General features: G+C 43.2%; 1 protein-coding gene across 3 annotated transcripts in view; it reads right to left on the reverse strand.

Moving 5' to 3' along the window:
* LOC116850923 (POU domain protein 2-like) overlaps positions 1-27,913 on the reverse strand; it is a 138,723-nt gene that overhangs the window by 107,072 nt on the left and 3,738 nt on the right. The window lies entirely within an intron of this gene.

The raw sequence follows: 27,913 nt of genomic DNA on the forward strand, positions 1-27,913 counted from the left end.
TTTTCGTTAATGTCTTTCTAATTCTACTTTACGGTAATAATACTCGCCGTAGATGTCTGTTAGACTATATTCGATGGTCTGTTGCACGACACGATGGAACTATCGCTGTGATTTCTAATTGTTATAATCCCAAATAATTATCCCCTACTATCAATAGCGTTTTAGTCTCATTTCGAAAAGATTAATCGACAAGACTGTCGGGAATATACACGGATCTTGAGTGAGTTCAGCTGGAAAGGATCCGGCTAGAAATTTATCCCATGATCTTGATCAGGTTGATTCCAATCAGTTATTTGATTTGTATAGGATGGTGTTATTGGATCCTGATAAGTCATGTCATGTCACGCAACGTGGCAATCAGGACTTTATCAATAATAATACGGAGAAAAAGTTTGATTGGATTAATCAGATTTCTGATGAAATATGAACGATCCAGAAATTTCGGTTGAGGTTAGCAAAATTCTTAACCAAAATAATTAACTAAAATTAACTAGAAATCTTGATAACTTAGATTGAATTCTTCAATCGGAATTTTTAGATTCCGATTTACATTTTACCGGAAATTTGGTTATTGAACCAAACTCTTTTTTCCCGTAAAGGGTTAATTAGAATTTTATTAATAATATTAGAGCCCGCGACAACATTACCTTATACAAATCAGATCACTGATTAGGATCAAAATGGTCATGGAGTAAATTTCTAGTCGGGAAAAACAATGTGTTAAGTCACACCTGTCACACCACTATGCGCGTAGAGGAAGTCAGCGCGGATAATTTTACAGTCGATTTTTTGAATTCTCTTCTTCTCAATGACGCAGGTTAGCGCTACACGTATCGACATGCCCGCTCATCCGTGACGGTTGCGGCGCGTTCGTGATTCACTCCCGATATAATCGACGCAATCTCGACGCAATCGCGGCGGCGATTCTGTTAGAGCGCACTGGCCGGCTGCCTTTTTTTATCTCCCCCCTCGTAATTTGCATACGTTCAGAGAAAATTCCCGCGATAATTTATCCAACCGCAGATCTCATCGCGGCCGGTAAAGGAGCCGATCGCCGTAAGTGATTTCTAACCGGTCGCGCGAGAGTCGCTTGTAATTCGCGCTGTAATGGAGGGCCTTACGTAATGCCTCGGAGATCCTCGCACAGTGCTCGCTAATGTGCCGAGCCGGCTAATAGCGTCGCGTCCTGAACCCGGGATCGGATCGGGGCCCGAAGGCACGCGTCGCGCGTACAGCCGTGCGTAAAAGCGAGGAAGTTTTAAATGGTACCTCGAGTAGTGCCGGCACCTGCTAAAGCCAAGAGAGAGAAAGAGATCGACTCGGCGGGAGCCGGTAAATGTCTCACTCAGGCCGCGCTCGTACTCGGCTTTAATGGAAGCCGCTAGGTAGGTCATCGGCTGTCATAAACGCTCTCGCCTGTCCAAGTTTTCTCGGCGGCGCGGAGCGTGTTAATAGTCTCATTAGATATCGCGGCGCAGTGACGCACCGCGATCGATCAAGCACCACTGAAGACTTGCAATTTTACGCGTGGGCTTCTAGTCGGGGTCTGTTTACGTAAACGTTGATCGAAGTTGAACGAGGTTCTGTCCGTTTATCTAGGAGTCCCGCTACGTCAAAGGGGTTTTCGTTCAATTATCGTCTCTAGGATACAAAGTGTATCAGATATACGAGTCCTACTGCTTACGTTCCTTTTGCATCGAGCGTCATCTATTCGATGAAATGTCCGATTATATCATAAATACGTAATCATTAATTTCAAGTAAAACGCAAGACGAATGAATAAAACGTGAAATGCGACGACGTATTTGCGTAATTATGTCATAACCGTTCTTCTGACGTTGTGCCCGGTACAGGATACCGGCATTATCTTTTTTCTCCTCTCAATTATGACATCGACTTCTACAGTCATTAGCCTCGACATTAGCGCCAATGGGACACGGTCTTCCCAGGCTGTCAACCATTCAAGCATTGACCGTATCAAATGTTACTCAAGTTTGTTAATTAACTCCTCCACTGCCGACGAATCCAGTATAACTATTATAACAGCACTATCATTATTCCACAGATGTGTCGCTTACTCGTACACGTTTTATGCGATATCTCGCATATTATAAATACAAAAATTGTTAGATCTTTGTAATAATATAGGAGCCACTCTTAGAAGCCATCTGATTCTCTCCCGCGACTTACCAAGATATAAAATACTCCCGCACTGTTACTTGAAGCGCGGGATTACGCTGACCGAAGCGAAGTATGAAATTGAGAGAGAACTCGTCGGCAAACCGGAGACAGAGTGTTTTAGAAAATACTCACGCGTCGAGTTAATCAGGCCGTTATTATTCTCGCGCTAACTGACGTCCTTGACAATTATGAGACAATGATTTCACTTCACGCGCGGACATAGCGCGAATATGCCGAAAAAACGCGCGCTCGTTCCACAGCTCGTTTGCATCGCGACTTGTCGCGTTTTTCATGCTGATAAGCGGCCGACGAGGATTCCCACCGGCAAATATTTGGCGACGATCTTCCAGGAACCCCGAGACGACAACAACGACATCAGAGTCAGCCGAGCGATGTCACGACGTATTGAATGAATCGAGTTTCATTAGTTTCCACATTGACGCGCGTCTGCGTTCAACAATCTACCACCGCACCCGGTTGCGATCGAACGCGTAGATTACGTTCGACAGGACGAGACGTCCTGCATCTGGAATTTCCGGAGGACCCGCCGTAGGAGTCCGCACAGACGGACGCGAGTTTGCGAATAAAACAATAAAGAAAAAAAGGAAAAAGAAAGAAGGATGCTCGCACCCGTCCGTTTATCCGTCGCTAATCGACGACCACAACGTCGTATTCTAATATTTTCCGTGAAGCGTCGCGCGCCATCACGAATTCTGATTGAGCCGGGGCCCAATGTGTGTATCGCGCGCCGAAGGTGCCAACGGGGTCGGCAGCGATGGCCGATAAATATTAAACGACTTTCCACCTGTCGCGTCGTCATCGTCCTGGAAGGGAGGTAGGGGGAGAGCAACTTCCGAGAGGGAGATGACTGAATGTTAATTAGCGAGGCGTGACAAGTGTTAAGTAATCCATCCATCTACCTACGTGCCAGGAGGGAGGAGCCTACCTAACGCTCGGTAATTAACGCGACACACTCACCGCGACCACGCACCATCGGCGGCACATGGCTCGTTCTTGCGAGCGAGCGAGCGAGCGGGCGCGCAATTAACCGGCGATTTAACAGTTAACCCCGAACAGGTGGGAGAGAATGGAGAGGGGGAGAAAGAAGAAGCAAAGTGGTCGTATACAATGAATACTGTTTCGAATCCCAATGCAGGCCCTCGTTACTCTTTTTTCCTTAACACCTTGTGTAAATGAGTGATATGTTTAATTAATAATGATGGGGTATAACGTGCTCGTTTTAGATATTAGACTATCTTATCAAAAACTTTCTTTAACTAAATTCTACTCTTCTTGATTGCATGTGACGCTGGGGGTCTATGAGACTCGAACGAATATTCGATTGTTCGTCAACTTTCGTACAGAGTCCGGGAGAATTTCAGAATAGCGCAAATCTGTCTGCAGATTTTAATCATATTATGCTGCTATCTTATAACTAAGGTTTTTCTATATCCATCCATTACATCCATTACATGGAAGGAAAAAAGATGTGTCCACAAGTACTGATTTTCAACAAAATTATATAATAGTTCAATTGCTTGAGTCTAACAACCCAAATATATTATATATCCAGAGATATGTATTATATATCCAAAAAAATATATATAATTGTACGCGGAGGATTAAAATGTATTAAATCACTTATCGTAAGTTATAATTATTGTCTTTTTGTTTTAGTTTTAATATAATTTTTACACATAGAAAAATATATATTGCATTTAAGTAAATGCTTTTTTTTCGATAAAATATTGTAATATTTTCGTAAAAAAATAAATTTTTCTTTTAAGTATGATAGTGAGTTTTTAAAAATTTATGATAAGTATATTTCAAGACTATTATCAAGAAAATATTCTTGATTGGAGATAAACATTACTTAAATTAAGTAAAATTAATTAATTAATAACTTCTCTTACACATATATACACATACAGCAGTATAATAATACATGTTTGTGTGCATGCATAATTTCGAAGTCGTAAATTAGAATAAATTTACGCCAATACGTTTTGAGAAGTACTTGGTTACTGTTAGAGTTGAAATATAAAAGAGACCACACATTAGAACAAGCACTTAATGTACGATAAATAGAAACGTAAGCAAGTGGTGGTAAGTTGAATTTATAAGAGGAACCTAACGAATGGTCCGATTAAATTTGCGGCACGTTGTGCCGGTGCGAAATGTACTCGCTCGCATATAAATGTCGCGACGCGCGCGAGCTCGCCTGCCTCGCACCGCGCTCGCAAATGAAACCGGTCGCCGTGACGCGTCGACTCGTATTAATTAGAATGCCCGATCCGATGCTCGGCGCAGATAAACGGCCGGCGCAACGTTACAATGTTACCAAACAATGCCGCCGTTGGTCCCGCGCGTCTGGACGTCGCGGGACAGCCGCCGATGTCTGCGTTAAGGGAACATTTACATCTCGGCCGGGTCGAGGTCCGGGCCGCCGCCGGTCGAATCGCCGAATCATAGTCGTGCCGATCCGCGCTTGTCGATTAGATGTATCAGTGTAATTAACAACAAACAATGGCCGCGAGAGACGCGCGGCTACGATATCGCGTATTAATCGATTACCCTCGGCCGGTCGAGCCCCGGAGATATACGCCGAAGCCGGCTGTTAATCATCACCGCGGGTGCGTTTGTACCACCGACTTTGTCCGTCGTTTTTTCTCCTCTTCTCCTCGCCGTGAGAGAGAAAGACCGATAGGCCTGAGTGTGTACGTCTCTACGTATGTATGTACGTACGTACGTAGCCCCTGAGGACTTCTTCCGCTAACTACCATCGTAACACGTCATTCGCCTGCCCCCTTCCGCCACCCCGGACGAAATACCAGAAACAATGTAACGATCTCGTTTGCCCGACGCGAATTCCGCGTCTCATGGCGACGTATCGCGCGCCCATCTATCGATTAACCGATTACTTGCACTATTCGACGGGTGGCGAGTTAAAACAAGACGGGTCTCATGCCTCGAAAACGCGCGGCTCCGCTCACGTGGACTAATTCACGTGGACCTCTCGCGCCGATGAGTGCTTTATTAGTACTCATTTGGACCTGTACATTGAAGAGTATCGATTATTTTTTTAATTACTCATATTTAAAATTTATGTTTCTTAATTATAATGTAAAAAAACTAACTTTGCACATCTGAGTCAGAACATACTGTGTATTCTTTATATTTCTTAGGAGTTTCATTGAAAACTAGCGGGATGTGGCGGTATTTTCACTCGAAGCGTTAGTGGAAATACTGTCACTCGAAATCGCAAGAGCGAATGTTTCATTACAGTTTAGAATGGGTTCCGATTCCATACGAGTGAAGCTCTTCAATCGATTGGAGCGAAGATGTTCCTGTGACGAGTGTATCAGATTCAATCTTCAGTTTCGATTGAAAATATTCACTCGACAATTCAGAGTGGAAATTCGCTTCACATGAGTGGAGAATCACTCTACTTTTCGAGTGCAATTTGAAGAATAATGAACGATTTAGTTTTCATAAGATAAAAATTGTGAAGGTACGCAACAACATGAAATAAGTGGCTCTGTCATGGCCGATTTCTATCGCATGTCACGACGAACCCGCTGTTCTCACACACTTCCACTCTCGTCACAGGTCGTGAGAGCCTAAATTCGGTACCGTTAAAAGAACACAGGAATATCCATGCCGAAGTATCGATACTCCTCGTATCGATCATCGCACGCTTGTATGTGTTTCAAGATGTTCACGCGGCCGAGAGAGTACCGCGAGAGGATTGTTTCGCGGTGCCCCTCAGCAGTGCGCGCTAGAGATCGGAATCATTAGCGATTATCGATGACCATCAATGTGGAACAGTTTGCGAGCTATCATCAATTAGAGTTAAATAATAGCCCGCGTTGTCCATCCGTTAGCTCGTTCGCCGCGTCTACTTCCGGGAGCATCGACTACTCTTTTCTGTGACTTATTGCGGTTACGCCGTGTGGCCGGCCTCCACTCGATAATGGGAGATTCTCTCGTTTCGGCGGCGATCTTGTAGCCATGTGTTTTCTCGCGTAAATATCAAACTGTCGCAAATTAACCCCCGCGGATAACAAGCAGCCAGGCGGTCGCTACGTATTATCATTTTTAAAAAATTGAAAATTCTGTCTTACCTTAATATAAAGGAGGATTTATTTGTTAATTGCCGTGATTATATTTTATAATTATGTAGTCCAAATCTCTACCACATAGAAGCAACACACAACGCGGGAATATGAAAGCGAAGCAACTAATTAAGTCATGCTCGTGGAAATCTGTTTCTATTGTTTCACATATGACGGCTACGCACACGCATACAAACACGTGTACCTGTGTCCGACTCGAGTGAATAGAGAATGTCCAACGCACGGCGGTCTCTTCGGCACTTCACGATTCCGTTCACGCTACGCTTTACAGCACGAATCGACAAGACCGCACGATCGGTCACGTACGAATCTGCGATTAGCTAGACAAGTTCCACAAGACTTCATTCGGATCGGCTTGGCGCACAGTCAAACACGAAAGAACAGGTGACAACGCATTTCGCGTTCGTGATTCTTTGTCAGAGATAATTTTCAAGGCATTAATCAGCAAGAAATGCGATAGCCTTACCGCAAAAAGATTATCCCGTTTCACACTTTTCACTTGTATTACTTTGCACCCGGTGTAACCTATATTTCATTTCATTTACCACGAACATTACAGAGTCATATACTGTCATTACGTTATTAACTTTTTACGTACTGTCATATTTTTTGGGACATACAGTACAATCTGATTCTGTCAAACCCGGGCAACTTTGAATTACTATAACTTTGTTGGAAACCAATATTTTAAAACACATCTTTTTCCAGAAATATAGTCTCAACTGTAAGATAGTAACACAATAAGATAAAGAGAGAAAGAGGAGAAGAGAGAGAGATCAAATCTAAAGACAGATTCAGCTATTATTTTGAAATTTTCTTGAACTCCTTTGTGAAAGTTGGTGGGCAATTGAATATTTTCGCATTCGAGTCTTACAAACCCAACATTACACGTTAAATTAATATTACGACATGCTACGAAGATAAACAACAATCCTAAAATTTCCTTATAAAAATATAATTTCTCTACAATTTGTACCTTAATCAAGTATGATTCAAAAGATTGTTATCCTTGAATCCAATGTATCAAGGAACTCATGTCATTATAAATCGATTAATCTGATGATCATAATGCTCGATACGATTCCGACGAGTAAAGTTCCACCGGAAGACGAAGTCATTGCGTTTCGTGCGTTTATAGACACACGAGACACAAAACTCGCCGCGGGTACCAGGCACTTCCGCCGCGATTCTCAAGACAGAAGAGTGCCAACTATCAGACCCGCCCCCGGCTAACAATCCGTCACTGTACCTTTCTCCGTCTAGTCCGGCGGGTCCGGACGTCACGGAAGCTCAAGAGGAGCGAGTGAGCGAACGGGTGAGTCACTGTGCCGACGGAAAGAGCACGTGGGACGGAAGATGAGATTTAACGTATGCGCGCGAACGAGAGAGGGACAGAGAAAGAGAGAAGCAAGATCGCCGAGAAAGGTAATCGACGAGCGGGAGTGAGAAGAACGAGGGAAAGGAAGAGGATACAAGGGTACAGAAGAAAGAGGGCCAAAAAGGAGGAAGGAGAAAGAGTGACGCGGCGAGAGGGCGAAGAGTGGAGATGAGGTCTCGGTAGTAAAGTCAACGGTTGCCGCCCCGGCAAAAAACTCAAATTGATCAAAATGAGAGTTACGTGGGCAAAAAAGTAAGCGACCGCGGTGGTATAGGCACGCATTTCGTGCCGGGAGAGAGTTTAGGTAGCGTGGGTCCCGAGAGAGAGAGAGAGAGAAAGAAAGAGAAGGGGGAGGGGAAAAAGGAGGGAAGAAAGAGAGAGAGAGCGCGCGCGAGAGGAGCGGAAAACGGGCCCCGCCGCTTGGTCGCGAACAAAAGCTCAAACGACGGCCGATCATGAGATACCGCGATTCGCGAAACGCCGACTTCCTCCCTGGGGAGGGACACGCCGCGCGGAAGTAGTAATCATTATCGCGTCGGCTTATGCGCGCAATGGCGGACTTTACGACCGCTCGCCGCGACTCGTAAACCGCCGCCGCCGCCGAACCGCCGCTTCGGTCTTGCGCGCGGCATTTTTATTCCCGTCGAATCGGGCCCCTTTTTACACGTTGTCGGTCCGCAGCACCTCCGTGAACCTCCTCGTCGTTTTTACTAATACACTGTCATCCTTCGCCGGCCGGAGCGGCTTTCTCCGACGTCACGCTGTCAAAGTTGCATGCCGATCGCGAAATCGGCGCTTCGAATTCAATCGAAAGTATACCGTGCTCAGAGGGACCAGCTCAACGTTCGTGAGCGCCAAAGGTTATGAATGTTTAAAGAATGTAAAAAACAGGAGAAATTGCTCCGAAGAAACCTATTAGATCGTGTTTCGCAATAAGAGAACGTCAATATTACTTTCGATATGTACCCATCACGATATCTGTATAAGAAATTAAAAAAAAATAAATAAAAAATATTTATTTATGGCTACGAACACAAGTTTCCTTCAAATTTTTTTGTTTAATAAGAATAAACAATCGTACGAAAAGCTAAAATTTTAAGAAAATATTTTCTTATATTCGTATTTTCCCTAACTCTCTGTATTCATGGAGTGTCTAGGTAACAAGGAAGTCGCTTCTAAGCTGACGATTTGAATATTAACATACATAACTAACGCAAATCACTCAACCTGGCTCTTACGTGTTTAGAGTACATCGCGGCTACTTGGGTGTTCATGTCGACAAAAAGCGCCGTTCTCAGGATTAATTTCCTCATGGTTGCGCGAGACGCCGCCGTAATGCGCGGCGGAGCAATGAGAACGAGCGCGAGGCGAAAAAAAGGATGTACGCGGTTTTCCTGTATCGCGCGAATCGGCGAGCGGTCTTAATCGCGTCTCGGCGGGTGTACCGCGCGGTTTATGTCATTTCGCAAAAGCCAACTATCGATAAATCGATATTAAAATCCGTGAGTCTTGTTGTCGGCGATAGTTACGGCCAAGTCGAGGAAAAAGAAAGAGAAACCAATCGAGAAGCGGCCGCGTTGCGAAAGCTTGTTTAACTATTACGACACAGAATAGATCGGCGGACAGAATCGACAATACCGACGCGATTTTCAGAGCGATGCGAGAAGGAATGCCGTTTCGGTATTCGGGATTCGTACAATGCCGATTTTACGACGCGGAACGCGCTTATGGTCGCGGAATTCAAGTATAAGAAATAATGGCTGTAAGCGCCGAAAGTAATTTTATTGGCGCTTTAATGCTCGGTCGAGTCGAGTCGCGTGGTCACCTGATTGATTTCCAATTAAATTAATGATGCCCCAATTAATTACGCCATCGTTTGCCATCCAATGACGCTCAAGTCATTTGTCCGCTCCAATTTGATCCAATTTGACGATAAAGCAATGCATGACACCGAATGCAAATAACGAGTAACTATCGGTCAAATATATGGACTCGCAATTTATATGTAAATATCCCGCGAAAACGAAAACGAAAATTTGCATATTGCGAGTTAACCAGATATTGGAAGAAACTCTCTTTGATTGATCTTCGATCAATCAAATGTATTGAATACATTTGATTACGCTCTCGCTGCAGATGTTTCATGCATACGATGTGCTTGGCAATATGAATAGACTACTTAAACGATCGGAGTGTACGTCGAGGGTTAATATATGAATCACGAGTGAGGATCACGATCGCCCTTCGTTACTTTTCCAGAATACGTTGAGCCCTTCCCGTGGAAATTCTGCATAAAGCCGCGTCCCGGTGCAACGCGCGCGCGCGTTTGGAGCTGGAACGCCCGGCAACCCTTTACTATTCTCACGTGTAACGTACGCACGCAGTCAGTCGATGAATCACCCGCATGGAACGACCCGTGCCGTCGAGTATATGGACGTAAACATCGTCGTGATGCCTCACGGGAGACGCGATTTAACCCTTCGAAAGGGTGGAGAGCGACGTGAAAATGATAATATCATTAGCCGACTCGCAGCTGCGCTGCCACGTGTTAATCGAATAATTCCACACGCGAAAGACAAATGGGAGGAAAACGTTAGTTCGACATATGGCTCAAGACGCGACAATGGAAAATTCCGTATGTGACGTACGTCGATCTTTGTTCTCGATAAGTTCGCGAGCGCGAGAACCCACACCCAGTTTGATTAAAGAGAAAAGGAAAGGAAAGAAAAAAAGAAGCAGAAAAAAAGAGAGCGTCAGAATGAAATCACCGGCGTGATGAAGTCGTACGGTCGATTAAGAAGTCACCGGGGAGACACGTGCAAGTGGACCTTAAAATATGGCCGCTTACGAGGCGCGGGGGTTAATTACCTCTGTCTTTCTGTACGCCCCGCTACAGCAATGTATTAACACGTTTAGGCACGGCCAGTTAATCCCGAGGAACTGCTCAACGCACCGTTAAGCACGCTTGACTCGTTAAGTCACCTAATACGTACCACCGTATGAGAGATATACTTAAATGCGATCATCGCCCAGAGGAACATCCTCGCGATTCGTACGCTCGCCTTCCATCGTCCTAATTACCGGGTCTGTTCTCTTAAAATGTAATTAACATTCGATTACCCTCGTGACGATGATGGCGACGACGGAGGTGATTGTTACAGCGCGATCGAAATAGTCCCGGGCGTAAACGCCTCGAATACACACTTGATTCTCGTTCGTATAATACGTGTGTATCGGCAACACGTGTAATTAGACAGCTTATATCCAGAGAGGAAAAACGCGAGCACTCGCACCGACTCTCGCGTTTTACTTATCCGCGATTAAAGTTATAATGTGACTGATATTAGAACGCCGATCTGTATCATTTACGAGCGGATCGCTTATAAATGGTCGACTCGAGATATCGCCGCAAAACGAGATAATTGTAGGAGATAATGCCGTGCTTGAAGTAACGACTTGAACGCGTGGTCTAATGCGGTAATTGGGACTTGGCATTTATAAATTTGTAAATTGAAAGGAAAGTTGTCTCTACACGTAAACTTTCTATTCTCTGCCTTTTTCAAACGTAATTTTCCTTCTTTTTTTTGGCAAAATAATTTTATGGAATAAAATATATCACTAAAAAAAAAGTACATATAATGCGCACTTTGTTCAAACTTTAACACGTTCTATAAAATTATTAGAAGTAATTTGTACGTGTAAAAATCATACATCGCGTGGAAACCTATCCTTAGTCACGTGTGGACGTTCTTATCATACGGTGAGATCGTTCCGGAAGCATAACTCGATTTGCCTTTTCGTTGGTATTTGCATGTGCGGAAATAATTCCCATGATTCGCCGGAAACGTATCAGATAAGGGTCCCGTAGCTCTATCCCGGTCGCATTAACGGGCTAATTAAAGCGCCGTAAACAATAGTGGACTCGGAGGGGCTTGCTCTTTCGGCTCGTCAGAAAATCCAGAACACGCGCAGGTATGTTTAGGCGCAAACGTATGCGTTCCACGTGCGTGTACACCAGGTGTCCCAGAAACAGAAATATTACGTGCCGAACGAAAAAAAAAATAATTTGCTTCTACATGAAATTAGCAATGATAATGATATTTGAATGTATGAATATGAAGATTGAAAATTAGAAGCAATTCAAAGTTTGTAAGGTTGAAAAATCTGCAAGATCACAAATAAAAAAGCAACACTCATTCTGTATTATAATAGTCATCTAACTTGAAAAAACTAACTTTAAAGTCTTGAAACTTGCCTCGAGTGAGGTACGCAGATTTGAATTTAGAGTTGAATGTGATTTTTTTAATCGCGATTACAAATGTAATGTCGCATATATTAAATAATTTAAATAACAAACTTTAACTCATTTAGATGTATCTCACGTGAGAAAAGTTTCAAATAACGGCTATTCACCCTTTACTGCCCAAAAATTAATTTCTCATGTTTAAAAAATATTTCATATATATAAGATATTTAAAAAACTAAAGTACATATAAGATAAAATTTTACTTTTTCAATTTTTTATTAGTAAGTTTGTGACTCTAAGGTCACATTAGACAGTTACTATCGTTGCTAACATACTAGAAAAAGGCAACCATATTGTGACTTTCACGTCACATTGGTCAAAACAGGAACAATATTCACATTAGAGATAGATAATGATGAAACTGGATTGTGATTTCAAAGTCATAATGGGCAGTAAATGGTTAATACGGAATAATAAGTCTTACTCCACATTATTCACTTTCATTTCTTTTTATAAAATAATTGATAATTTCAAGTGTTTTATGCACGAAACCATGTAAGGTTAAAAATCGTAAGAAGGAAGGTATTCGCAGCAATTTTCGAAAAGGCAACGCTTAACTTCTGGGATACCCTGTGCATCGTCTAGAGATACCTGCGTAATCTTGACGTGTACGCCACGTTAACGTAACACACGAACAACACAAGCGGCTAATCAGCGGGCATCTAGATCGTTAAGCGTGTGCTTATGCATGGTTACATGCACCTAAGTGCACACACGGTAACAATATAGCGCGGACATCAGCCATATCTATGTATACGCATGACCGCCTTTACAGCGGCTGAAGGCTCAGCTGTAGACGCGTGAAAAATTGCTCTCGTCGTGCGTGACGCAGCTATATCGCCAATTAATATAAGCGGCCGTTTTGTCGACCGATACATTTGCATTCTCATCATTGATAACGGCTGACGGGAGGATATCGAGATGCGCGAGCTACCATTATCATTAGCCGATTACGGCCGATACACCAATACATTCGCGATGCTGCCATTGTAATGGAGTCATAGCGCACATATACGCAACTCTACAGCTGGGTATATAAGTGAAAATAGTTGGAGTGTAAGCTTCTATCTTCCTTTCTTTCGTCTAACATATCCAGCGATCTAAGGAACATCAAGGCGTGAGAATATTTTTGCGCGTATGTTCCGGATATACCTGGGTACACTTAGCTTCAATTCTCCTCGGAATATGGGGAAGTAATCTAGAAAAAAATAGAACAAACCTGTTTGAAAGAACAGCTAATCGCCAGAATGAAAATAGAAAGCAACGAAGGTTTCCATAGATGCGAATTGAGTGGAGAACTACGAACGCGCGTCGACTTAGATCGTGACTACGATCGAGCGCATTGATCCATACAGCACGGCTAATTGATTATGCGTTCTGCCAAACGAGATAATTGCGCTTATGCTGCGATTATACTGGCAGCAGTCCAGGAATTCTCGCATTATTGTGACCGGCGAATCGTTAGGTCGTAAGCCAATCGCGATCGCCTCGTTGCAAATTGGAGCACTGCGCCCGATTACATGATTAATTAATAGCGACGCGTCTAACTGAACGGGGAATTTGAGTTTCTATCTAGATAACGCTGACAAGGGTGTAAAGATCGTTCTCTCGTGCCCGCGATCGTGTCCGCGGCTCGCGTTTCATCAATCTTCACGGTGGCCGTGCGAGTTAACGCGACGATATCTCTGCTCGCAACTTCGCTGCAAATTTGTACGCGTTGCATGACGGCGGACGATTTATTAGCTACAGCGAAAACGGCTTAAAAATCTCGAGTACGGCAGCATGAAAATTCATGACTATCCTTTCCAGAAAGACAAAACTCTTCGGAGCAGATTAAAATTCAGTATGTTGTACGCGATGTACATTTCGAGCGTGTTGCGAGATATGACGGGAGGTTTCAGATAACAATTGAATATATTCATGTACCAAGTGTGGTATCAGAAAAACGAATGTTATTTGAATTAATTATATGCAACGCTGTGCGAAACATTTTCTCACGTTCTTATATTTTTTATCGTCGAATCTATTGGGTGAAAGGAAAATAGCTTGCGTCGTTTTTCAACATCTGCTTCAATAGAAAGCAAAATTTTATACATAACCGCTTAATATGAGTAAATGCTTTAATATGATTAAACACGGCGGGTCTCGTTATTAATTTCGACCGGAGAGACGTATCAAAGAGGGAGAGAGAAGAAGCGGCGGAACGCCGCTAAGAATCAGTAGGCAGGACGCACAATCTGAATATCTAATCGTTTGCACATTAGCCGCTGCGTACGAAACGGGATAATGGAGAAAGAAAGAGACATGAAAAAAGAGAGAGAGCTGATTACCTTCTCTCTTTTTATCATTATTTCTTCTACAGAACGAATTAATGATAAAGTCATTGCAGACGCGTTCGAAGAAGAAATCGACGTTACAGCTGGAGCGAGTTTAATAAGTCACGCTACTATTAGCAAGAAAGCTCATAAGTTTGACAGTATTTTATGCCAAAATCAATAAACTAAAAATATATAATGCATACAAACATTATTATAAAACATATATTAAATAAAATTATTATAAAAAATATATTAAATAAATATATAAAATATGTAAATATAACATATATATATATATATATATATATATATATATATATATATATATATTTAAAAAAACAAAATTTTGTTTTATTAAGACAATATGTACAAATTTGGACATTCTAATTGCTACGTTTTTTAAATATGAATATTTCAAGTTTTAACGTAGAATATACATGTATATATTCTTTATTAGGAGTTTTGATATCTGTATTAAAGTACCAAAACAAATAAGAATATGTAGAGTTGAGTACCAGTGTTCTTAGTGTCCAGGCATTGGTACTTTATCTTAATAATTAATCGCAATTGTCATATCGTTGAATTTTCAATGAACAATATGCTTCACTCTGGAGGAAAATATGCGAAACGTCGCGTTGAGCAATTTAGCCGACGCGGCTAATAGGTCCCTGACTGTGATTATTCATTATTTGGGGAATGCCCGACGCGACGACGAGTCGGATTAGCATACGTAGCATAAACTGCGAAAATAACATGACCGCTCACGCACGCATGCACGCATGGATCGCATGCACGCACGCACGCACGCACGCATCGCACGCACTGATCGCACGCAACGGCGCGAAGGGAGAGACAACAACGTCTCGAGCGACGAGGATGGTTTCTTTCTGGCATTAACGATGGCGAGGCATTAACATCGTGCTTTATCGAAGCCGCTTATCGTCGGCACATCCAGATTCAAATTACGCCGTCTTGCTTACGCTCTTTATGTTTATTTACCCAGTTATTAAAATTACATTAAGCGTCGCGAGTAATTATGTCGCTCGCAGAACGTCCAAAGAGCTTGGGGCGCCGCGCTGACGTCTGGAAGGAGTTATTAGGCTCAGCGAAGGGAGAGGAGAGAAGAGAAAAAAGAAAACGAGACAAAAGAAGCAGATTCGAAGGAATCGCGAAACGATCGCAAGGACAGATTAGTTACTTCGCGCGGGGCAATGATCTCTTCCTCATGTCGTTGCTATGGCGTGCGAGTTGATATCTGAATACGTTTCTGAACACGCTGCTTTGCCGTTGAGCACACGCTTAATCACGCCGTTTGTATTATATCTTTAAGGGACCACACGCTTCAAGTGTCTTTCTTTACTTCTGCTCTTTTTGATCGATCGCGCGGCTAATTATCACGATAAGCTGATATACGTCGATTAAAGCGAAGAGGACTGTCCCGGCGCGGTAATATCTCGTATAATTTTCCGAATGAATGATCGACCGCGAATGCAGTGGCAGGATTCAGCAAATTATCGCGACGATCGAGAGTGTTGCATCGTCATGCGACTTATGAAATCACAGTGCTTTTCCCGAGATCTGGCGGCGATGAGCGAAGGCGTCCATGGGTCTCGTTTACCATCATCATTACCATCATACGAGCTCCATGACGGTGTTACGTGGTTCAATTTGAATACATGAGAGGCAGGAAGCGGCGGGCTGCCTCGACGACGTGTGTCGGCATTAGCTACGCATGTTCCTGTGTACACTGTCATTATCTTTACTTAAAACGACCCCCGGCCCCTCTGGCCATACCTGTCGCCATCACCCCGTTGCTGACTCATACAATGGTGCGAAATTTGAAACGACCTCCCGTGCGTCTCATTTCGGACATCATTAGGGGCTATTAGTTTACCGATAGGCCCTTAGAACACGACATCAAAATTATAATTCCCGACTAGTAATTTATTACTTGGTCCTCTGACCAAGTTATCCCTAATCAATTACTTGTTATCTGGTTTGTGCAAGGTGATATTATCGGTTCTTGATAAAGCATGTCACGCAGCGTGGTAATCAGAAAATCCATTAATAATGAGGATTATTACTAATTAGGATCTTATTAATAATTAGAACTCGACAACATCACCAAGCCAGATAACTAACTGGGATCAACCTGCAATCAGAATCATGGCATAAATTTCTAGCTGAGAATCTTTTCAGCGCTACCCAACTAGCAATTTACTCCATAGTCCTGATCAAATTGATTCTAATCAGTTATTTGGTTTGTTCAAGATAATATCATCATGTGTCCTGATAAGTCATGCAACGCAACATGGTAATCAAAATCTTATTAATAATAAGGATTATTACTAATTAGGGCCTTATTAATTGTTAGAATCCGAAATCCACATTAAATACAAACCAGATAACTGACTAGGATCAACATGATAAGACCATGGGATAAATTGCCAGACAAATTGTTAAGAAAGAGCGTGATATATGCGTATACTGCACGAATCTTTTCGAGTTTCAGTTCTCTCATGTTTGTTTCATAGCTTCTGCAATTATCGTACCTTTCAATTTTGCATATATATACACTGCCAGGTTTCTAATAATACAGATTTCTAATAATAAACCTCATTAAGGGTCAGAGGCAACGGCGCAAGCTTGAAATTAATGGAAGTATCTGACCGATAATTACGTACAGGTCGTTAATAAAATGCAGATTATTCGCTGAATATGCACTTGTGATAAAGTCACCCACACCTACGTGCAACAAAGTATACAACGTCGTGCGGGCACAATTATAGCGGCGCATAAAAAGATTTCCTTAATCCTGTCTAATTTGCGCTTCGATGCATTATGTGATAAATATACACCGATAAATCTTCCGTTCGTCTTTCTTGCACGTAATTCTCACTTTGATTATTCAAATTATATACTAATCGCGCTAATCGCAGAACCGTCTCGCGAGACAATAACGCAATTAAAATGCCGTTGATGCGTGCCGGATTCTTAAGCACCAATTAATCCGCACACGCGCTTTTTCCATAATGTTGCGAGTTCGCAAGTTATCGCGCATCGCGCACGATGAAAACTCGAAATGCTTCCGAGCTACGTATCGATCGTGTTTTGCGCCATATGTGGACGAAAATAAAGATCTTATTTTATAACTAGCGGCAACACACCAATTGCGCGTGTAACTTTGTACTTACGCTGAATAATGTATCCGTAAGCGAATACCGCGCGGAATCTTCGACTGGCCTTCGATACCACACACAGAAAAATATCATTCTATTGCTAAGAAAAAGCAATTTACTTTTCTTCTTTTAAATGATACTTACTTTTAACAAAGATATTTTCTCGATAAAAGTTTTAAAATATATTCAAATCACAAGTTTGATGCACACAAAAGAAAAAATTATTCTTTCTACAAGAATATTACAAAACTTTATAAAAGTTGCTTCGTCTGTATGTAGTAAAACAAACCAAACTTTTGTTTTAATTTAAGACTTCTGTGTTCTCGCCGCAGCCATCTTGATTAATTACATCAAAAGTGAGAGAAAGTATTCTAACAATCAATAAATAATTCTAAAATTAATGTGACAAAATCATGAGCATAAGTAGATTAAAAAGAAAGATTGCATATTACGTTAATTTTACGGTTATTTATTGATTGTTAGAACAAAAAAAGTTTTCGGAATATTTTGCAAATAAGCACAACTGCTCTCCCAAAAGTTATTTTACGAACACATACTTTTATTTCAAAAATTTTAGGCATGCATTTTCTCACTTCTGACATCATCAATCGAGGGCTCCGCAGCGAGAAGCCTTAACACTAGATTTACAGGACCCGTCAATTTGACGGATTTCGGATTTCACGAGCAAAATTATTATTATTACGAGAAACTATTATTATTATTTTCTAGCAATTTTTGTTAATGGAACTTTTATTAATGGAATAACATGAATATATATCCAAATTATTCATTTACTCTTCAGACTTCTAATTTTGAAATTCTCTATGTAGTATACTTATTTCTCCGGATACCCGTTAATTGACCGTCAAATTGTCCCGTAAATCTAGTGTTAATATTCTTGATTAAAATGTGTTAAATTTACTAGAATTTAAAATATTTTTTGAAGAAATTTCATACTCTCTTATGACAAACCTTTGATGGATTCGCGATATATACATATAAACTTATGCGAAACTAGTAACTTACTTGAATGCAACGTATATTTTTCTGTGTGTGCATATACTATCCGGCGTAGTAGTTTTAACACTTACTAGACATAGTTACAAAATAATTTCTCCACGTGCAATATTTCTGTACACTCGTGCATCGTGACTGTTGAATGTTCTGAGGAAACATCAACGCGTTAGGATACTTAACAATCACGATACTGGGATATACAAAAACATTGCGCGTGGTCGAGAAATTCTTTTGTATCCTGGTACTTCTTATGTAACTAGACCTATAGTAAATATTAAGGCTATTACGCCGAATAGTGTTCCATGTCTGAGCTGACTCGACCAACACGATATTCCCCTTTACCACACTCTCCATCACCCAAATTCATTTGAACGAATAGAAAAGAGACGATCTGCATGCGAACATATGGCATGCGAACCGTATGAAACCTCGTACAACATGCAGGTCGAAATTTGCGGCAGAACGCGGGCACCGCAATGACCGGCGAGACGGCTCGTGCGAATGGATGATTTTCGGCTTTACCGGCGCGCTATTCTCGTGCTTGTCAAAGGCACATTCGATCGACCCCTTTGTGAAGCTCGACTGCAAACGTACAGAAGATGCGATCCTCGCAATCGCGATAGAAGGTAAAGATAATTTATGCAAATTATCCCACTCGAGTCAATCATTCGTACAATGTAAAGGACTTTAGAACGGACAGGCATTGTACAACGAATCACTCTCGAATTGGCAAACGCATAAAAAGAAGAGCATCTCTCCTTTCAGTTATTATCGATTCGTAATTTGTATCTCCTTGAATCAATTCGATGACTTGGTTATCATTGACTCAGCGAGTCCTGGAATAATGGAAATCCGCGCAAATCAAGCGAGCAAGCGCGCGTTATGTTGTTCCTCGCGATTGCAACGCGAGTTTCGTAACCAAGAAGAGCAGTGAATTAACCTTCGAATTTTCGTAAGTCGTGAAGAATCCGTAATGACGTGAACCGCGGAGTACTTTCACGATTCTGTCGGAATCCGACGCGACGATCGTCGCGTTCCGTCTTTCGACACGCGCGTCGTCCTTACATTCCTCGCAGATGATCCAGAACGATCGGCTTCCCGTGGGGTAAATCACGGAGAAGCTGGCGCAATCTGCGCGCGTGTATTATTCTGATTCACGCGTCCCCAGCTACCGCGCTTCGCGGTGGATACACGCGGCGTCATACAAATCACGAGTCATAATCGATAATCGTGAGAGAGATCGTTCCGTTCGTATGTCCATCCGATCCGGCATGTGCGCTGAGGTGAGCAACGTCGTTATTTCATTACTTTTGCCGGGATTATCGAGGACGAAGGACGCGCGCGATCGCGCGTCCCCTTTTGCGGAACCTTCTCCCGCTGCGATTCTAACCGCTCAGCTCGCCGCGCTTCTTGTTAACATTTCTAACATTTCAAGGCGGACATTTTGTCGTGCGTTTTCCAGCCGGAGGCGAGTCGATTTCGTCCGTAGGAATAATTCACTCGCAGCACAGAGGACTCGGCCGGTATTATGCAGCTTGTCCTTTTAGCTCCGTATACGAGGCTGCGTGTATACGAGCCGCCGCGCATCAACCTAGACTGCCAATCGAGCGCGTCGGCGAATTAGCATACGCGGCCACCAAATACGGCGTGCGGCTTGGCGGCGGTGCTGTGCCGACAAATGCAATGAATATGGTGATTTCCATCATTTATCCGGCTCGCTAGGTGCAAACGCATCTGCCGCGGTCCTTGAAGCGAGACGCTGCGCGCGCGTACGCGTCACTATCCCGCAACGTTGAGAAATGTTATTGAAATTGATTCGTAGAGCGAGACGCGTTCTAGGAACTTCGATATCGACATCGGTAACGAGCTTCGCCGAGTCCGATCATTGTTACTTTTACTTTTATGTCATTCGCTCTAACGTTAATAAAGTCCAGATTACTCGCTCCTGTACGAATGAATGTAGAAAACGCTGATATATAATATCAATTTTTCGTTAGTCGGGATCGATTCAATTGTTCAGATATTAAACTCGGTAATTTAACAGCACCGTGAAAACTCTCAAAAGTATATTACGAGGAAACATTTCATCACGCTCATATCAGCTTCTAAATATGTCTACTGTCATATAAAAGAGAGAAAGATCTTAAATTTCGCCTAACGAACACATGTGTTTCGAGTGCTAGCTACACCTAGCGTGCTGTAAACCCGCGCCATCATCCTCCGAACCGTCAATCTGCGAATATGAATCCGTGTGAATATGAAGTTTACATCCCACGAAGCGTGGCCGCGGTTGTCCCTACGTGTCAGTGCAGCATGCTCGGCGCATTATCTCGCTATGCACCGTACGTGCCATGGTAGGTTTCATTATGAGAAGTGCATTTCCTTTTCCGACACAAGACGGCAAGGTCGTCCGTGCACCTCTTCCCGAGCCCGACGCGGCCGCGTCCGGTGCATCCGTCATCGACGCGAGAGATCGTATCGATCGCCCCGCGGAACGAGGTAACGATGCGAGTCATAATTTGCATGTCGCACTCAGCAATGCTACGTTGTAACGAAGAGTTATGGCGCGCCGTTCGTAAAACTTCCACGGAGGGAGTAAAGATTAGTGGCGATTACGATCGCATCGAGCGAGATATATCGATCGACGTCGACTGCTGCATTCTTCGTCCATGACACGACTTCGTGATCTTATTTTTTTTGTCCCGTATTGGAGCAGCGCGGTCTGAGTAAACGTGAAGGAGTATCTCCATTGTACTAAAAATTATTATTATAGGTCTTTTAATCGGATCAAACCTTTCTTAATATAAGTTTAACAAAGTTCTGTTTTATTAACAGCCTATCAATCTACAATATTAGATAACTTTATAGTTATGCTGGAAAAATACGATGCTATTTATATAAACTCTGTCCTTAATAAAATAAAAAAATATGCTTAGTGAACTCAGTGCTTCAGGATGTTCTTGTTAACCCTCCGCGTATAATCATATTTTTGAGATCTGAGTGCAATCTGAGTTCGTCAGATCAAAATTGAAACTTTGAATTACTGTAACTTTGTTAAAAATCAATATTTTTAAACACATTTTCTCCCAGAGATATAGAAAATAGCCTTAGTTATATGATACTGCAACAAAATCAAAATTTACAAACAGATTTGCGCTATTTTATTCCGGTCTTTTACGAAAGTTGATGAGCAATCGAATATGTATTCGAGTCTCACAGACCTAACATTGCACACAGAAGGTTAACCTTAGAATTCCCCGAAGAATTAATTGGTTCAAGTTGATTATTTTGAGTTGGTATACTATACTATGAGTTGAAAATAATGAACCAACAAAATAGTAACATTGGTATGATCTAGAGTTAAAGACACTTCGATAAACTCGAAGTTAATCCTTTCGGGATAGATTGATGGATACAGTGACATGGTTAGGTTTAGAGCACCTTGTCGCGGAGAATACCTGGATATTCTTAGGGCTAATAGGAGGTGTGAGAAAGTCGATCGCGTGTCATGTCGCGGCGGTGATTGTTGCCGCCGTGTGTATGCGTGTACGTGACAGCCACCGGTGCTGCACACGTGCACACCGTACGCGTGTCGCGCCGTAACCGAAATGTATCCTCGGAGAGCCGGGAGAGAAGGGTTAGAAGAGGCCCGTCTGCCTACCTGCCCGCGTGGGTCTCGCGTGTCCTAGAAAAGGAGCGCTCGAGAAGCGAAACGAAAGCCGGCGAGTGAGAAAGAGAGGCGGGTGGAGGGCATGAAACGAAGGAAAAGGAAGGAGCAGCCACGTGACCTCTGCACGGTCCTCCGTTTCCCGGCGATATCCTCCCGGCCCAACCTGACCTATCCAAGGTGAGATTTATCCGTCGGCTTTACCTGCCGTATAGGTACGTAGGCACCATCCTTACTGCCTCTGCCTATCTACCGGGAATCCTCGCATTGCTATTTCCCATTCCCGCGAACCGACCTCGCCGCGTCCAGCCACCCACTCGTGCGGGTCACGTATCTCAAGCTTTTCCGTGCGACGAGTCCGTGTCTCCCAAAGTAACAGGTGAGATTTCCGAGGCAGCAGCGATCGCGTCGGCCGTGATCCGTAGCAGTGTTATTAAAGATACAGTAGGTATCTCCCCCTCGCCCCATCCCCAGTGCTGGTTATGCTTTTCGACTTTAGCCGCAAACGGTACATAATCTGTTCGATTCACTGGCGATGAATAACTGTAATCTCGCTTAGAGCAATTCTTCCATCTTGCTACAGAATTAGAATTCCCCGAAGAATTAATTGGTTCAAGTTAACGGACGCCGGCCGTTGAAAATCGACTGTCGATCGCGCGGCGTTCATCACGAATCGCAAATGCAAACAGCGTAAAGTCGGTGTGTCTTGAAGACCGACATTACTTCCCTGCCAGTCTGCTCGAGTGACGGATCCTCCAGCGGGTCACGTGTCGACGATCGTCCTCGGAAGACGCGCCGTGTGCGTCCCGACGTAATAGACGGGATTTCGTGTGCTAGCCCGGAGCGTTTCGGGCAGGTTACGACCGGGGCCTTAATTCGAGGGCCGTACAAGGTATAATCGGAAACCCGCCGGACAATGCAAATAAGGTGGCATTATGCGCGCTGCCGGTGACGCAACGCAAGCGGTTCGGCGGCTTCCGGCTTGGTCGAGGAATAGCTGGATTTTTCGTTCAAATCATATCATCGTTCGAGCAGATATTCGACCGTGGCGGTCACGTGCACGCACGTCCACGATAATTCGAGATGGCCTTAATGAGAGAGCGGCGGTTTTATGTCGAATATAAATCGAGGCGGTTCTAAGTTCGCCTACGCCGCGCCGGAGATCGCTATCGTATTAGTGTGCGCGTCTTCATTGTTATTATTTCAAATCGATCGCCGCATCGTGCGGTTCGCGCGGTAGTTCGCCGTGCATATGGATAAATTAGACATACCGTAGAAATTCTCGAGATATTCGTTGCGACACAAGTTTGTACGATCCGCAGACGGATTTTTCGGTACAGTCATATCCGCTGTTGCTTCGTCTCTACTAGAATTCCAGTTTGCGTTAAACGATGACGATGCGTACTCATTTAGAGATTCATATCTGTCACGTTCACTCCATATCACGTATACTTTTAATGATACGTGGAAGTGTGAAACATTTGGGAATTTGAGTCAGTAACAATTTCCGCACGGAAGACGCAAAATGAGTTGCCGATTTGTGAATTAAATAGATGAGAATTGTTATATCTCAATGAAGCAAGAGCCAAAATACGAGCTAATGCGTCACAATATCTGTGCATTGGCTCTTATTGGCTTTTACTTCCCTGAGTTTGATCAGAAAGTTTTTTGATTCCATTAATTTATTAATTGTACGAATATAACTTAACGTCGCCACGTTAAGTTTTGCTGTAATTGCTAAAGAAATGACAGTCACCGCGTCGATTGTCATGCTTCAGATTGAAAATCTCCTTTATCATACACCGTCCTTCTCTTCGCCGACTGTGTTATCCGTTGTGCAAATCCCATTGGATCGCGCGTCTTTATGTATTCATAGTCACTGTGCGTATTAGCCGTGCGAGGTACGCGCTTCCGGCCGCTTCTTTAACGCGTCGGCTTTTTATCTCTGAGCCAAGCCTTCGTTTCTCGAGTGACGCGAGCGAGAGATCGCCGATCGATAAAGGCCGTTTCACTCGTACAGCAAAGAGACCCAGACCGAGCCGTAAAGATAAATATATTATTCGACCGCGGTTAAATACAGCGCAGAAGAGAGAGAGAGCCGATAAATGCGATTTTATCCGTCACCGGCGACCGTCGCAGAGATTGCAACGAAACACCGGATGCAACGTATCGTCGATGCACCGACCGTATCAATATACATTTTTTATCGATGCGCGTCCCAACGTTGTACGGCTAATCATAAGTTAATAACGGTGCATCAGGCATAAAACAGAATGACAATAACGCAGGCGTTCGTGCGCGTAATTACTCATTGGTATGTCGCGCTGCGACATAACGTGAAGTAAAATAATTAATTGGTATCTCATTAATTTACGATTGATTAATAATCCCAAGTTACAAACGGTGTTAGCAGGAGTCTTCTATGGCTGGTAATTAAGTGTCATTTAGCGATCTTCACGTCCCCGACAGCGCAACTCGCTGTCCGATATCGCGAGGACAATGTCGGTAGAGGATAAACGGGATTTAGGAGGTGGGTTGGATCAAATGCAAAATCTCGCGCGCAAGCTCGGAAGTCCCTCCATGCAAACCTCGCGAAACATAGCCTTGAAGTATATGGCTATAAACATAGCCATGAGGCGCAAAGCCCAGGAAACGAGAGATAAGGGACGAAGAAAATGGCCACCTAAATAGCGAAACCCTACGGGGGTTCGTTCTAGACGAGAATGGACTTCGCGGAATCTACATCGGCACATTCGAAGCTCGAAGATCACTGATCACGGAGCAAGAAACGCAAGAGGGATCACGGCATGTACCCCGTGAGTACTCTCACGAATTGGAAGGCTGTCTAATTTTCCGCACGCGAGTGATCCGACGGCACTCGGGTGCGCTCGGACGAGTCTCATTCGCAGCACAGAAAACGCTAATGAAGGAGAGAACGGAACGGCTCCTGGTGATAGTTAGTGGTAGCGATCATGATGAAAAAGATGATCCCAATAAGGATGATTTAAGGATGATGGTCGCGAATCGTTATCGGCGCATCGTTTGTGCGGCTCCACATCAAAGCGGTTCGTGTGCCTTCAGCTAAATTACGCAGAAATAAGCGGAAACGAGGGGTTAATCGCATCAAGGCATGCCCCGAGAGCTGCAACGTTAATTAATGATAATAATCATCCCCGATAAATTAATACCGCCGGGAGTACGAATTAAAGTTGCCTGCATTGTTTGGAATCGCGGAAGATTGTACCGAGCTGTGCACGTTTTGTGTTACGTTAATGAATATGCTAGTCAGAGTCGAGAGAGAAGTTTGATTAAATACCATGATGTCTTCCTCGCAGAAATTTCCGATACGCGTAATTATTTTATATCATGCAGATATTTACAATAGTGCCCGGGCATGCGAGGGAATATTTTCGTCGCGACAGAGAGCCTCGCCAGGCGTTGATTAAGAGGCGGAAAAAAGCGTGCAAAAGTGACGATCGAAATCAATGTGGAGGGAAGTTGTTTGAGAAAATTATTATCATCGCACGGGCGTGCGCACACATACACGCGCGCACGAACACGCGTGCGTACACACCGCCGTTCGCCTGCATGCGTGATTTTTGCCACGGCGAAACTCATCGACGCGTGATAAAGATTGCGTACGTACAGAATCTAATTACGCGATAAACATTGTTGCGCCGCTACACCTGCTCGTAAATAACATAGAATCAAACGCGTATCAGGTTACATCGTAATACACCCGGGCTCGGAGGGAACAGGTCATTGGGCTCCGTGAAACGGGTACCTGAAGCTGCCCGTACTCTATGTCCTATCCGCGCTTTCATCAAGGACGAGACGCGGAATCATCATCGTTGATTATGAACACCGTCGCACCAAACGGAGTGGATGTAATCAAAGTAATTTACAACTCCGAAATATTAAATGTTAATTTTTCTTCGCGTCCGCGGGCACCTTCTTTCAACGGCAGATCAGAATTCTTCAACGGGAAACGCGGAACACCTCAGTGCCATCTGGCTAGCGCCTGCCTTCGATTACTTTCACCGATTTTCAATAACTCTCTTTCTTCTCTTCATATAATGTAATTACGATCGCGGATTTACACGATGTAATCCTCATTCTCAAGGCAAGAAGGAGTTTTGCTGGCAACGAGAGAAGCTGACCAATCAAATTCCACCTAAATTCGATTTCTCCGTCACGATTTCTGTGTATTATATAATTCAATGACCAAAATCACTGTGCTATATCGCCTCAAAGATTACGGGGAGTATATTTATTCACACAACTAGGGCCGAGCTGAGATGATATCAAGTGACACGATGATGATCTTTTTTACTTTTTTCGTTCACACTATGTATATTTACCGTTGTGATATTTTTGCTTTTTTCATAATATTAGTATAACTAACGCAATAAAGTATAGAAGGGAAGAGAGAGAGAAAGAAAGAGGAGATTTATCATGATCTCGATACCAGGCACTCAAACACGAGAAATACATAGTCGTCACGTAATTGCCATAGATTAACCGCGTCGGACAGATCACAGCGATACGCCTTTTTATAGATAATATCGGAAGGCTGATGATTTTTGTACCTATCTTATGAGTCTAATGCTTATCAGGACCAATCAACGCCCATTAATGACATCTTCCATGTTATTAATTCTCCATTTATCGCGTCGCATATCGTGACTAACAAAGGGAACTTGTATAAAAATAATATTACGTTTTATTAACAGATCTTTAAATGCTTACTTTGATCGGTATTTTTCTCTCCTTATCATATTATCTGCTCTATTCAAACATTTCCTAATAAATTTCGTTGAAGTATCGATGACTGTATTAGAACAGTGACGATTTAAAAGATCATGTCAACGATAATAATAGATACTGAATGCATCGTAAGCCACTCGTTCCGAGATAGACAGAAATTCCATTTCGATTCTTTGGCGGACTTCAGATCGATATTTAGCGATTCGCCACTCCGTGGAATTCGACGTGGACAGATCACTATTTGTTATGCGTATTATCGCATGATACCGGCGAGAAAGATTCGCGACGGTTTTATCTGTCGCGCGATTGTTGACGAGTCGGCGAATGGAGGAGATACAAACGACACGTGCAACAACCGTGAATCGTGCGTTTATCAGAAACCGGTAATGCCGAATCGAAAGCTGAAACGCACGGCGCGTGCACCGCGGCTATTAATAAACCCGCGTGTGCAAAGTTGCACCTAATTAATAACGCCCGAAGACGGCGCAGACGGGGCATGTATCATAGGTGTGTAACATATAAACAGCGTCGATTGAAGTTTTGCGCGATTGGTGCTCGGTGCATGGTAATTATCGCCAAAGCCGAGTTGTGACTCAAATCCTTGATGCGCGTGATATGGATTCTTAAACTTCGGTCTCAACATAGACAGCGCTTGAACTGACTTTATTCGAACGTGCGAATGTGCATTGACGAGATAGCGGATCGCTAACATATAACGATTAGTCATCGTCATCAGCGTGAGAACGTCATACTATCTTCGTGGTAATCGGCAATATAATCTGGATATTGTATACGTTAATACTCGAGCTTATTGCTTTCCTTTCGTATATCTTGCGAGCAATAATATAGTCGCTTACGTATTATTTTGCTTATCATTGCACATCATCTGAAAGAGAGAGAGGGAGAGAGAGAGAGAGAGAGAGAGAGAGAGAGAGAGAGAGAGAGGGAGAGAGAGAGAGAGAGA

The sequence above is a fragment of the Odontomachus brunneus genome, unplaced genomic scaffold, assembly GCF_010583005.1.
Source record: "Odontomachus brunneus isolate Ranch 3 - 2012 unplaced genomic scaffold, Obru_v1 Obru_scaffold_160, whole genome shotgun sequence".
NCBI classification, from domain to species: domain Eukaryota; kingdom Metazoa; phylum Arthropoda; class Insecta; order Hymenoptera; family Formicidae; genus Odontomachus; species Odontomachus brunneus.